Raw genomic sequence first — 10,897 nt, forward strand, 5'->3', positions numbered from 1 at the left:
ATTTTACTTGGGATTGTTGATGATTTAATTACTGCCAAGAGCTTGTTGCAGCTTTCCTATCTCTCTCAATAAAAGCAATAATCCAATTTGATTTTTAAGTGCACTTGTTATTTAAGAATTCCATATACTCTTCCTGGACTGTCCCATTCCTGGTTTCTACATTTATTAAAATCTATATAATATCATATCTGTTATCCTCAAACTCTCAACATTCAGTGAATTTATCAATGCAATTGAGCTAATTTCTGGATATGCAATTTTCTTTTTTCTGCAATATTTTATTTATTTCAGTCTAAGTAGGACACACATTTGAGACATCATATTATTTGTTTCTTTGGTCACAATGAAATCCATTGTTGCCTGAAGAACTGGAATTATAAATTTATAACAGTCATAAGAAAGATCAAAGACAAAGGACATTTTGCTTCATTCACCCATTATATTCTTTATTTAAGGTCGGCAGACTTTCTATCAATTTCATTTGTATTTTTACTTCTCTCACATTACCTGGGAGTTTGTTTCAATCATATTCTCTTTAAATAAAGTTTAACTTAATATTTGTTGTAGAATAATTGTCTGAACATATAAACTACTTTATCCACTAGTCACATAATATCACCATTTCAGAAGGAAAACTACATGGTCCATTTAAATGTATCCATCCTCTGTGGCATGAAAGAGCCAAGGTGCAAGATCAAATCACTTCTAATACTTCTGTCTCATCTGGAAATCCATTCTGCATTTGTCACTGCCTATATTTCAACATTTTAATATGAAGGAAAATGTTTTTTGTATGTGTGTTTTGATCATTCATCGCTTTCTGCTTCACGGTTGTGGCTTAAACTCATTTTTAAAGTTTGCAAGATTATGATTTGTTTAACATTTCTCTGATATCTCCTTGAAAGGATGAATAGGCTTTTTTTACAGTTTTCTTCATGACTCAGATTAGAGAGCAGATTAATGTTCTTTCAACTCTGTGGCTAATATTTAAATATCTCCATTGTCCGACCTTTAGTGGTCAGAATAGGCTCGAGTATTCATGTTGTGGCTAAACTTGAGAACTGTGCCATTTTGATTGGCATCATATCATTTTGGCCATGCAGATCAGCATTGTATTAACTTTGATTTCTTATTTAGCATGTTTATATTAATTGCACCAAAGGCTCCTGGATATTTTTTTCAAATGCTTCCTTGGCTATTAAATGCATAAATCAGAAATTCATTACTTTATAAAAAGATCTGTTAAAACTGTGTTTGTTTAATTCACTATTTTGTACAAGCATTGTGCATTTTGAAAGTGTGGTACCCAAATTATTGAGTACAAGTAATTTCAAAAGTCTTATGAATCTGTTTATAACTAGTGTTAATCAGTGTCATTTGTTCATCTCTTAAAGGGGACTGACCTCCGGAATATGGTCATGGAACAGGTTGAAGAGCACACAGCCATGGAAACTAATCGTCCTGTTCCATTAGGAGTGGAGATAGTACACCAAAGGAGATCCTGGTCATCAAGCGCACAGGGATTCACTGTGCAGAAACAGTGTATGTGGGAGGATGAGACTAAGTCGAGAAGTAATGCCAGGGATAGAAATTCATGCTGAACACTTTAGGTTCTAGTCAGACAAAGTAGTAAAAAAAATCCCATCTTTCAATAACTGCAGCTATGGCATAATTGTCATTATCCTAATATCTGCTCAAATTCAGAATAAGCTACAGAAAGCAGATAACACTCTCTTCTCCCTCCTCCCATCAGAGAAAAGGGCGAAAGAGTGTGAAAGTGTACATCAGCAAGCTTTTTTTTTTTTAAATTTTTTATTTTTCACACCATAAATCACAATAGCCATGATATACACTTTTTCTTTTCCACACATTTACAGTGACTTTTTCTCCATCAGCAAGCTTAAAGTCAGTTTCTTTCCCATGGCCATGAGCATAAAACCCATCACAGTGCCATCATGCTGCCCTTGCTTGGTGCTAATTGATCATCCTTTTCATGTGTAATTCTATACTATGTACATTATGTCCTTTGTGTGAAACATTGAAGTCTGCAGATGCTCTGATTGTAGTTAAAAAAAAATCTGGAGGAACTCAGCAGGTCTCGCAGTGTCCTGAGGAGGTAAAGACACATAACTGATGTTTCAGGCCTGAGACCTTCTTCAAGGAATGAGTAAAAAGCAGGCAGGTGGTTGAATTAAAAGCCCGGGGAGAAGGAAAAGGCCAGGGAGTGGTGCACAGACTAACAGACAAACTGTGTTAATTGAATATGGATAGGAATTCAGGAGAGAGCAAAGGTGAGAATTGATTGGAGGAGGGAGGTTTGGGTCTCTGGGTGCAGAACTGGGGGAAAGGAGACAAGAGAGAGGCAGAGCTAGAGGACAGGAGACATGGAAATAGATTGGCGGGGGGGGGGGTGTCTAATGGAAACCAGATAAGTCGATGTTAATGCCATTCGGTCAGAGGGTTCCCAGACTGAATATGAGGTGTTGTTCCTCCAATTTGCAGGTGGTCTCAGTCTGACAGTGCATGAGACCATTATTAGACATGTTGGAAAGGGAATGTGGCGAGGAATTGAAATAGGTGACCACTGGGACATCCCTGCTGTTGCGCATTGAAGTGATCTTCCAGTCTGTGTCCGGTCTTTCTATTGCAGAGGAGACCACAACAAGAGCACCAGATCTAATAGTTGACCCCTGCAAACTCACAAGTGAAGTGTGGTGGTGAGGGAGGAGGTGAAGGAACAAATGCAGAACTTCCTGCGGTCGCAGGTGTAGGTGCCATGGGGGCGATTGACGGGAAAGGAGGTGTGGACAAGAAAGGCTTGGCAGGAGTGGTCCCTGTGAAAGGTGGAGAGGGGTGCAGAAGGGAAGATGCATCTGATATGGTGCTGAAAATGGCAGAAGTTGATATATTGGATGCAGAGTCTTGTGGGGTGGTTGGTGAGGACAAGGGAAATCCTGTCCTTGATGCTTATGGGGGTGGGAATGGCTAGGGCAGATGTGTGGGTAATGAAGGATATGCAGGTGATGATAGTACAGGGGAAGCCATGTTGTTTGAAGGAAGACATCTTGGATGATCTGGCATGGAGGAATTGGGAAAAAGAAATAGAATCCTTACATAGTTTGAAGAGGTGTAATTGAGGTAGCTGTGGGAGATGATGGGTTTGTAGAAGATATCTGTCAAGAAATTTGTCTCGCAAGATGGAAACAGAAAGATTGAGAAAGTGGAGAGTGTTACTGGAGATTGAGGAAGTGAATTGAGGTCGGGGAGAAGTTGGCAGCAAAGTGGATAAAGTCAACAAACTCAGGCAGAGGAGGAAGAGTTGAAGATCGTTGCCTGTGTAGGCTTGCAGCATGGATTGCTCCACATAGCCAACAGAAAAGCCAAAAGGCAAAGCTGGGACTCATGTGGGTAATCATGGCTACCCCTTTGACCTGGAGAAAGTGAAGGTATTAAAGGTGAATGTGTGTTATTTTCACATCTATGTGAATGTTAGAGATAACCTGTTTTTTTTTGCAGAAGAATCCATCTCACTGCACTTGGTATTTTGTGGCAATTAAGTTGAAACTCTACTTAAATTTCAAAACTTACACAGACTCAAATGTTATAGCAACCATATTACATGTACAAATTGCAACATGCTCCAGCATTTCTCTTTTTGTCTTGTAGGGAAAAGAGGCTGACAATTTAAAACCAGGATAATAGCTCTGAGTGGATTGAATGTCATTGACAATGAAGTTATGATGATATCTAATCCCTAGTGGAGAATATTCATGATGTTCCTTATGCAGCAGTGTGCACTTCTCAATGTAAACTCCCACTTCCACAAATAAATACTAATTACATGACCATCGATGCCAAATATTCATTTCATTGCAAATGGAATTGTACAATGCTAATCTGTACTATTTAGAAGTACAGAGCAAGTACAGTATTAATCACCCACCACTATCTTAAATACTCCCAAGTTATAAGGGTCAGGATAGCAATGACCATCACCTTCACAGCAGAGAGTCCATACACCAGTTCATGGCTGATACTCAACAGATCTTAATACATTATTGGAAAAAGGGAACAAGATTTTTTTTAAATTAAATTTGTCTCCCACTTGTTTTGGAGAGGTAAACCCTCTGAGCATGATCTCCTGGGGCTTCCTTTTTTTTTTAGCTTCCTCTGGAAAGTCATGCTCTTGGCCTCTCTCCCACTAATCTCAGTTTCCGGAAATTCAGTAGGATTACTTCTAAAGTACTTATTAGAGTAGAATTCCCATTATCTAGCACCTACGGGGATGGCAGATGTCGGTTATGAGAATTTTCCTGTTGACTGAGATCCTTCCAATGCATAACTAATACACCCACATTAAGAATACACTGTTTAAAATACATAAGACAGTGCCACATTTCAGTAATTGGGAAAAAAAAATATTATTTTCTTTAATTATGTAAAGTTCACTTTTATCAGGTACTTCCTGTCACTTACAAAATTTAAATTTGAACCCTGGCCGTTGGCACTGTTAATTCAGTTACTGTGATTGTACTGATGTTAGTTTGATATTTCATGAAAACATGCTCTGAGATCATACTATTAATTTGAAAAGAGTGAGCACCTTTTACAAATAAAAAGAAAGCACACTAGATTCTAAAATAAAATAAAGATTCAATAAAGTATATGAATAGGCTAAACTACACAAATTTAATAGACAAATATGAAATTCTATATAGTCAAATGCAAAAGTATGGAACAAATAGGCTGTGACTCTCACATATAAAATTTTATTAACAGACTTCAAGATTGATTTCTTGTGCAAAATCGGCTGCGACCTTTTAACACTCATAGAACCTAAAGTGGCTCTTGATCCAATGGTTCCAAGTGATGAAACGCCTACAAATGAAGCAAATATATGTGTTTGGCTCATGCCATTCCATGAGCAATGGCTATTACCTGCTGTTACCTCATGTACGACATGTCTCAAAAGCATGGACAATATCTTAAAGTGATCCTCCAATTTCTTGCACATTTCTTGGGAACTGATTTGGAGGAGAGCTCATTGCATATTATTTAAATTGAACCATGATTGCCATGATCAGAGATATTCTTTCCTTTTTTTGGATGATGAATATTTTGGGATTTTTGGCAGAAATTTGGTTGCAAATCCCTTCTATTACATTTCTTCAGATCTTTGATGAATAGCACTGAAACCTTGTCCGACAATTGTGGCACATCATAAAGCAGAAAACACTGAAAATAATTGTTGTCTCCTACATTTCCACATGCAACTTGTTAGTTAGAAATTCAGGGATGCATTGTCCTAAATTCCTACGTATGACATAGAATTAGCAATTGTCCAAAATCTCTTCTGCCCCATTTTGCCATCTTTCACAGTGCCACAATGGACTATTGCTACATTCTTCCTGACAATCTGTCAGCTTGTGTATGTAAGCCACAAGAGAAGGGCAAACCTGGTGCTGAATAATCTTTCTTTCTATTCTTTCCATCCAAAACTAAATGACACTCTGTATTGATTCCTGCTTCAGCTTTTGTCTCTACCTTCTATCCAGTAACACGTTCCATTTTCATGATCAATCTAAACACTTCTCAGTTTAAACTCTCTTTCATTTCCACAAATAAATACTAATTACATGACCACCTGATGCCAAATATACATTTCTTGGAAAATGGAATTGTTCAATGCTAATCTGTGCCATTTAGAAGTTCAAACCAAGTCCAGCACTATATTCAAATAAGTTAATAGTTTCCCAAATTAGCTAAATGTCCTTATTTCAAGAATTCTTCATTTTCACTTGCTTAGTCTTGATATTCAAATCACACATTTTGTAATATAGTTCCTTCATAGGTAAGAAAAGCAGACACTACATTCACCATATATAATATCCATTTCCACAAATGCAACTTCAATTTTGGCTATCATGATTTTGGTTTTAAACTGTCACTCTGGTCCCCTTAGTCAAGGCCCAAAGGAAATGGCACCAGATGGATCAGTAGGGGTAATGAGGCAGTAAGTTCTATACTCCAATTTTCATTGCATTGCCTTGATCTCACTCAAAAACTGAACAAAAATATCTCCAGATGCCATATTATCCACTTGACTGTCAGATCAACATAGTTGGTTATAGTGCAGGCTAACTCATGGTGTCATGTGAGGTGAAAATAAGACTGATCTTTTCAATCCGTGACTTATAGATGCAATTACCTAACTACCATATGAAATGCATTTCACAAGCTTATGCACACAAGTGAAAATAAAAGGAAAAGCAATAAACTTGCCTTGCAGTGTTCTTATGTACCAGCAACATATTAGTCAATTTTAGTCACTGACAAAAGACAAAGGAGGAAAAACCCAACACCCAACCCCAACCCACCAATTTTCCCTTGCAACCGCTGCAACCGTGCCTGCCTGTCCCGCATTGGACTTGTCAGTCACCAACGAGCCTGCAGCAGACGTGGACATACCCCTCCATAAATCTTCATCCGCGAAGCCAAGCCAAAGAAGAAAGAAGGATATTAGTCAATGTAAATTATGCAGCCATTGCAGTATTTGAATTCAACATATTATGAAAAAAGCCAATCATGAACAGCCAGAAGAACCTGGGAAAATCTCTTCAAAAACTGAGATGCTGAAAATATCAATTGAAAACTGAAAATGCTACAAAAAACTCAGTGGATTCTAAAGTGCCTTCAACCTGAAATGCTAACTCTTTTTCACTTCCCTCAGATGTAGTCAGACCTGCTGAATGTTTCCAACAAGTTTTATTTTTATCTGAGAAAATCCACCAAAAATTATTTCTCAAACTACTGGAGAGGCAGGGAATCAAATGTAATGGCAAGCTTTCAGGGCATTACACAACCTTACTGGATCTACAGTCTTGGGCTGAATAAGGGAGGAGTCACAGAGAAGATTATTAGATTGTGACATTATTTTGAGCAAAGCTACTTGCTTATTGACCTAATGGATGTTGTACGATCTGTAAGAGTAATCATTGCCCTCAAAATCTATGCTTCAGGATTTTCTCTGGCTTTGTTGGAGACATACTTCTGAGTCAATGCACTCTCCCCTTGTTCTGGCTTCCATCATGTGTCACATGACTCACATGCAGCTATCACCTTTATCCTGATATCCAGACATGGTGACTCCTCATTTTTCCTCTTTTTATTCTTCTAACTAACTTGTGTTCCTGAAGGGAAAAAGTTTCTGGTGTCATCAGATCATTAACAATACCTGAAACATTGAATGAGATAAACCAGAACGTGGTTTAACATTTCTTTTGAAGGACAGCATATCTGATAATGCACTTTGCCCTCAGCCTTTGCGCACAAGCCTTAATGTGGATGTGAACCTATAACCTTCCAACAACAGCAAAGGCACTACCAAATTTGTCAAGCTGATGGTATACACTTTTCATGGCCCTTATGGGCCATAGGTAGTACAGTGCTTCAGCGAAATATGAGCAAAATTGTGCCTTGACTATAATTGAGGAGAATCTTACTGAGAACTGACCTTTACAAAAAGCTGGTGCATCTCTTTAATTGTAGTAGGTAATTTGATGTATTCTTCTGTACCAGTGTGACATTTCAGTTTCCCACACTACCCTCTTTATAAGCTCTCTGAATGAGATTGTCTAATTAGTACCAAATCATAGGTAGTTTTGCGCTGTGGATTTATGTCCATTGGGAGCCAGACTGATGTACCTGAAACTTATTTCAATTAGCACATTTAAAAGTCTTCTGAAAGAAGGCTTCCTTCCTATTTTTCCAAATCTTAGAAGTCAAACAATAATATTCTAACCTAATGCACCATTCCATTTCAGATTGCACACTACATCATAATAATGTCTGATTAACTTCATGGAACATTGATTTTTGATCTGTTTGTATCTGTTTTTTAACATTATTAATTGCCTAAATTTTTGTGACAATTTTAATGGCCTCAAATTAATAGGAAATATTATTTATTTTAGTAACTTTATCATGTATAAATTTGCCCTGTCTAAACTTATTGAAATTTTAAACAACAATGCCTTTATTTTATATATTTAATCTACCAATACTATATCATTGCAGCTCAAATGAATATCAGCAGACAAAATGTTGACACTGAGAGACAGAGAGTATATTTGGACAGATGGTCTGCTTGGTCAGAGAAGCAGAGTTTAAACAAATGGAGGAATGTAGGAGAAGGATTCCAGACTTAAACCAGTGGCATGCTGGGTCACCATACATATAAATTTTAAAATTGAGGAAACAATGAGTTGCTGTAGGAACTCAGCTGGTCAGGCAGCATCCATGGATAGAAATGGACAGTTTCTACCCATGGACCCAATGAGGTCCTCCAGCAGCTCATGGTTGGCTCAAGATTCCAGCATCTCTAGTTCTTTGTGTTTCCTTAAAATTGCTTGGATTGACAATGGAAAGATGCTAACTTACTGATACAAGTAAATGTTTACCCATAATTTTCCATTCCATTAGACAAATATAGAATGTGAACTCAACATTCCCCTGCAAGAAGCAAATTTCTCCCTACTACTCTTTTGTTCAGATGCCTGCTGACATTTTTCCATACCTCAAGCCCAAAATGTCGATTATGTATTTTTATCTTTTGTATTTAAAGGACACTGTTTGACCTGCTGAGATTCTCCAGCTTGGTGTTTTCACTTCAATCACGCTGTCTGCAGAATTTTGTGTTTTACTTGTCTTTCTTTCATGGTCCATGGCTACCTTTGAAAAAAGATTTGTGGGAATCATTTGTTGAACTCTGTATTCCTGTGCAATAATGTGCTACTTTGTGCATGTCCTAGATTAAGAAAAGGTTCAAGTCATAGAACTGTGAAGCACAGACATAGTACTCTAAGGTTTAGTCTTCTGCAGACTAAATATTGTATTTGGAATTTCACAGTGTAATTGCCTTTAATATTTTTAGGATAAGGTCTTGAAAAATATCGAGTAGTTTATTTTTGTGGGTTCTCTTCACAGAATTGGCATGCCAACAATTCTACTACTACAAAAAAATTCATTTGGAGGTTATTTCTCTAAAGTGTTAGAGAACACTCCATTGACTACAGCACAGCCTTCAACACCATTATTCCCTCAGAGGAAGCTCCAAACCCTGGGCCTCTGCACCTCCCTCTGAAACTGGATCCTTGAATTCCTCATTGGAAAATCATAGTCAGTATGAATTGGAAACAACTTCTCCTCCTCACTGATGATCAACACAGGTGCTATCAGCAAATTTGCCTATGACTCCATGGATGTCATCAGAATTACAGATGGCAATCAGGAAGCTTACAGAATGAAGACAGATCAGCTAGTTGATAAAACATTGCCAATGCTCAGGACAGAAAAAAAAACTCCAGAGGGTTGTTAACTCAACCTGCAACATCATGGACACAAGTCTTCACACCATCGAGGACATCTACAAGAGGTGGTTTCTTAAGAAATCACCCTCTATCCTCAAAGTGTCCCCACCCCCCCTCCCCACTACCCAGGCCATACCCTCTTCACTCTGCTACCATTGGGGAAAAGGTGCAGGAACCTGAACACAAGCACTCAGCGGCCCAAGAACGGCTTTTTCATCTCCTCCATCAGATTTCTGAATGAACAATGAGCCATAGACACAACCTCATTTTGTCTTTTTCTTTTACTTGCATTTACTTTGAAATGTGGTTTTTATAAATGTTTGCCCTGTGATGCTGCCACAAAAAAGTGAATTTCCTGAAGTTCATGACAATAGATTCTGAGTCTGATTCTGATTAAATGCCAATTCCCCAATTTCAGGTAAGATAAGCAAACTGAAAACTGACTTCTATACTGACCTCTTTTACTTTGCACTTTGAAATATTGCGTTCTAAAGCACTTGTAAGATTTTGAGGTGTTAGAGTGATGATCAATTTAAAAAGTAGCAACATTTTGGTCAAGTCCATGACAGAATAGCGAACTCAGCTAGGATAGCAAGGTGAATAATGCAACAGCCATGTACCCTTGTGTTTAATCTTGCATTGTTTTTGCACAGCAAAATTTTGCTTGCCTGTAATTCATGTCATCTTCAGTTGACAGAATGTCCCTCACATCATCAAAATAGTATTAAATGTTATAAGCTGAGCAGCAAGAGGACTTCCAGAAGTCAGAACCCATTTATAGAGCAGTGCTTGTAGAAAATGGATTCTGTTCTCAACAGAATTTTCTTTGAGTTCTTTCCACTGAGAAGTTTACTGATTTCTCCCAGTGGAATCGGCTGGAATTTATCGGTTCATGGTTGGCAGTCACAGATTAAGGTAAATGTCGATCTGTAATGACCCTCTACATGTTAGTATTGCAGTAAAGCTGGGCTTTTATGTCAAAGATATCGGAGAGGGAGCTATTACACATGACAGGGGTGATCAAGGGACTCCAAACCAAGGCAAGCATTATTAAATATTGACTACTTCTGTGATTTATGTAGAGCTTGTGGAATAAAGTGACTTTTCACCATTATATATTCTTCAGCATGGAAAACCATTCATTTTCTGATAGTGGGAACAAATAAAACATTTTGTTTTCATTTAAAACATTGGCCTTGCAAATACCTTGATGTTATTGTTAACAGTTTGCTGTCTAGAACATGACCAGATGACTTTTTTTTAATATATATTTACACATGCAGAGTCCATTAAAAGTACAGAAGACATTGTACAAACATTGTCATTAATTATTTCTGATGCAGTCTTTTTATTTTTGCATGAGCTTTTGTGCACTCAGAGAATGGCCATTAACAAATTTGGTGTGTTTTTATATTGAGTGATTCTGCACAACATTTTGCATTGCCATCATTTGAAATTACACATACACCTCCAGCAATAAAAGCCCCAGAATATATTCACATGTCACATAACTTATTCCAGTAGGTTTA

General features: G+C 37.6%; 1 long non-coding RNA gene across 1 annotated transcript; it reads left to right on the plus strand.

Annotated features, from left to right (window-relative positions):
- Nucleotides 1-397: 397 nt before the first annotated feature.
- LOC138759841 (uncharacterized) lies at nt 398-3,818 on the plus strand. Its single transcript, XR_011355141.1, has 3 exons — nt 398-455; nt 1,395-1,542; nt 3,667-3,818. It is a non-coding gene; the product is annotated as an uncharacterized lncRNA (long non-coding RNA).
- The last annotated feature ends 7,079 nt before the right edge of the window (nt 3,819-10,897 follow it).

Source organism: Narcine bancroftii, chromosome 4, assembly GCF_036971445.1.
Source record: "Narcine bancroftii isolate sNarBan1 chromosome 4, sNarBan1.hap1, whole genome shotgun sequence".
In the NCBI taxonomy this organism is placed as follows: Eukaryota; Metazoa; Chordata; class Chondrichthyes; order Torpediniformes; family Narcinidae; genus Narcine; species Narcine bancroftii.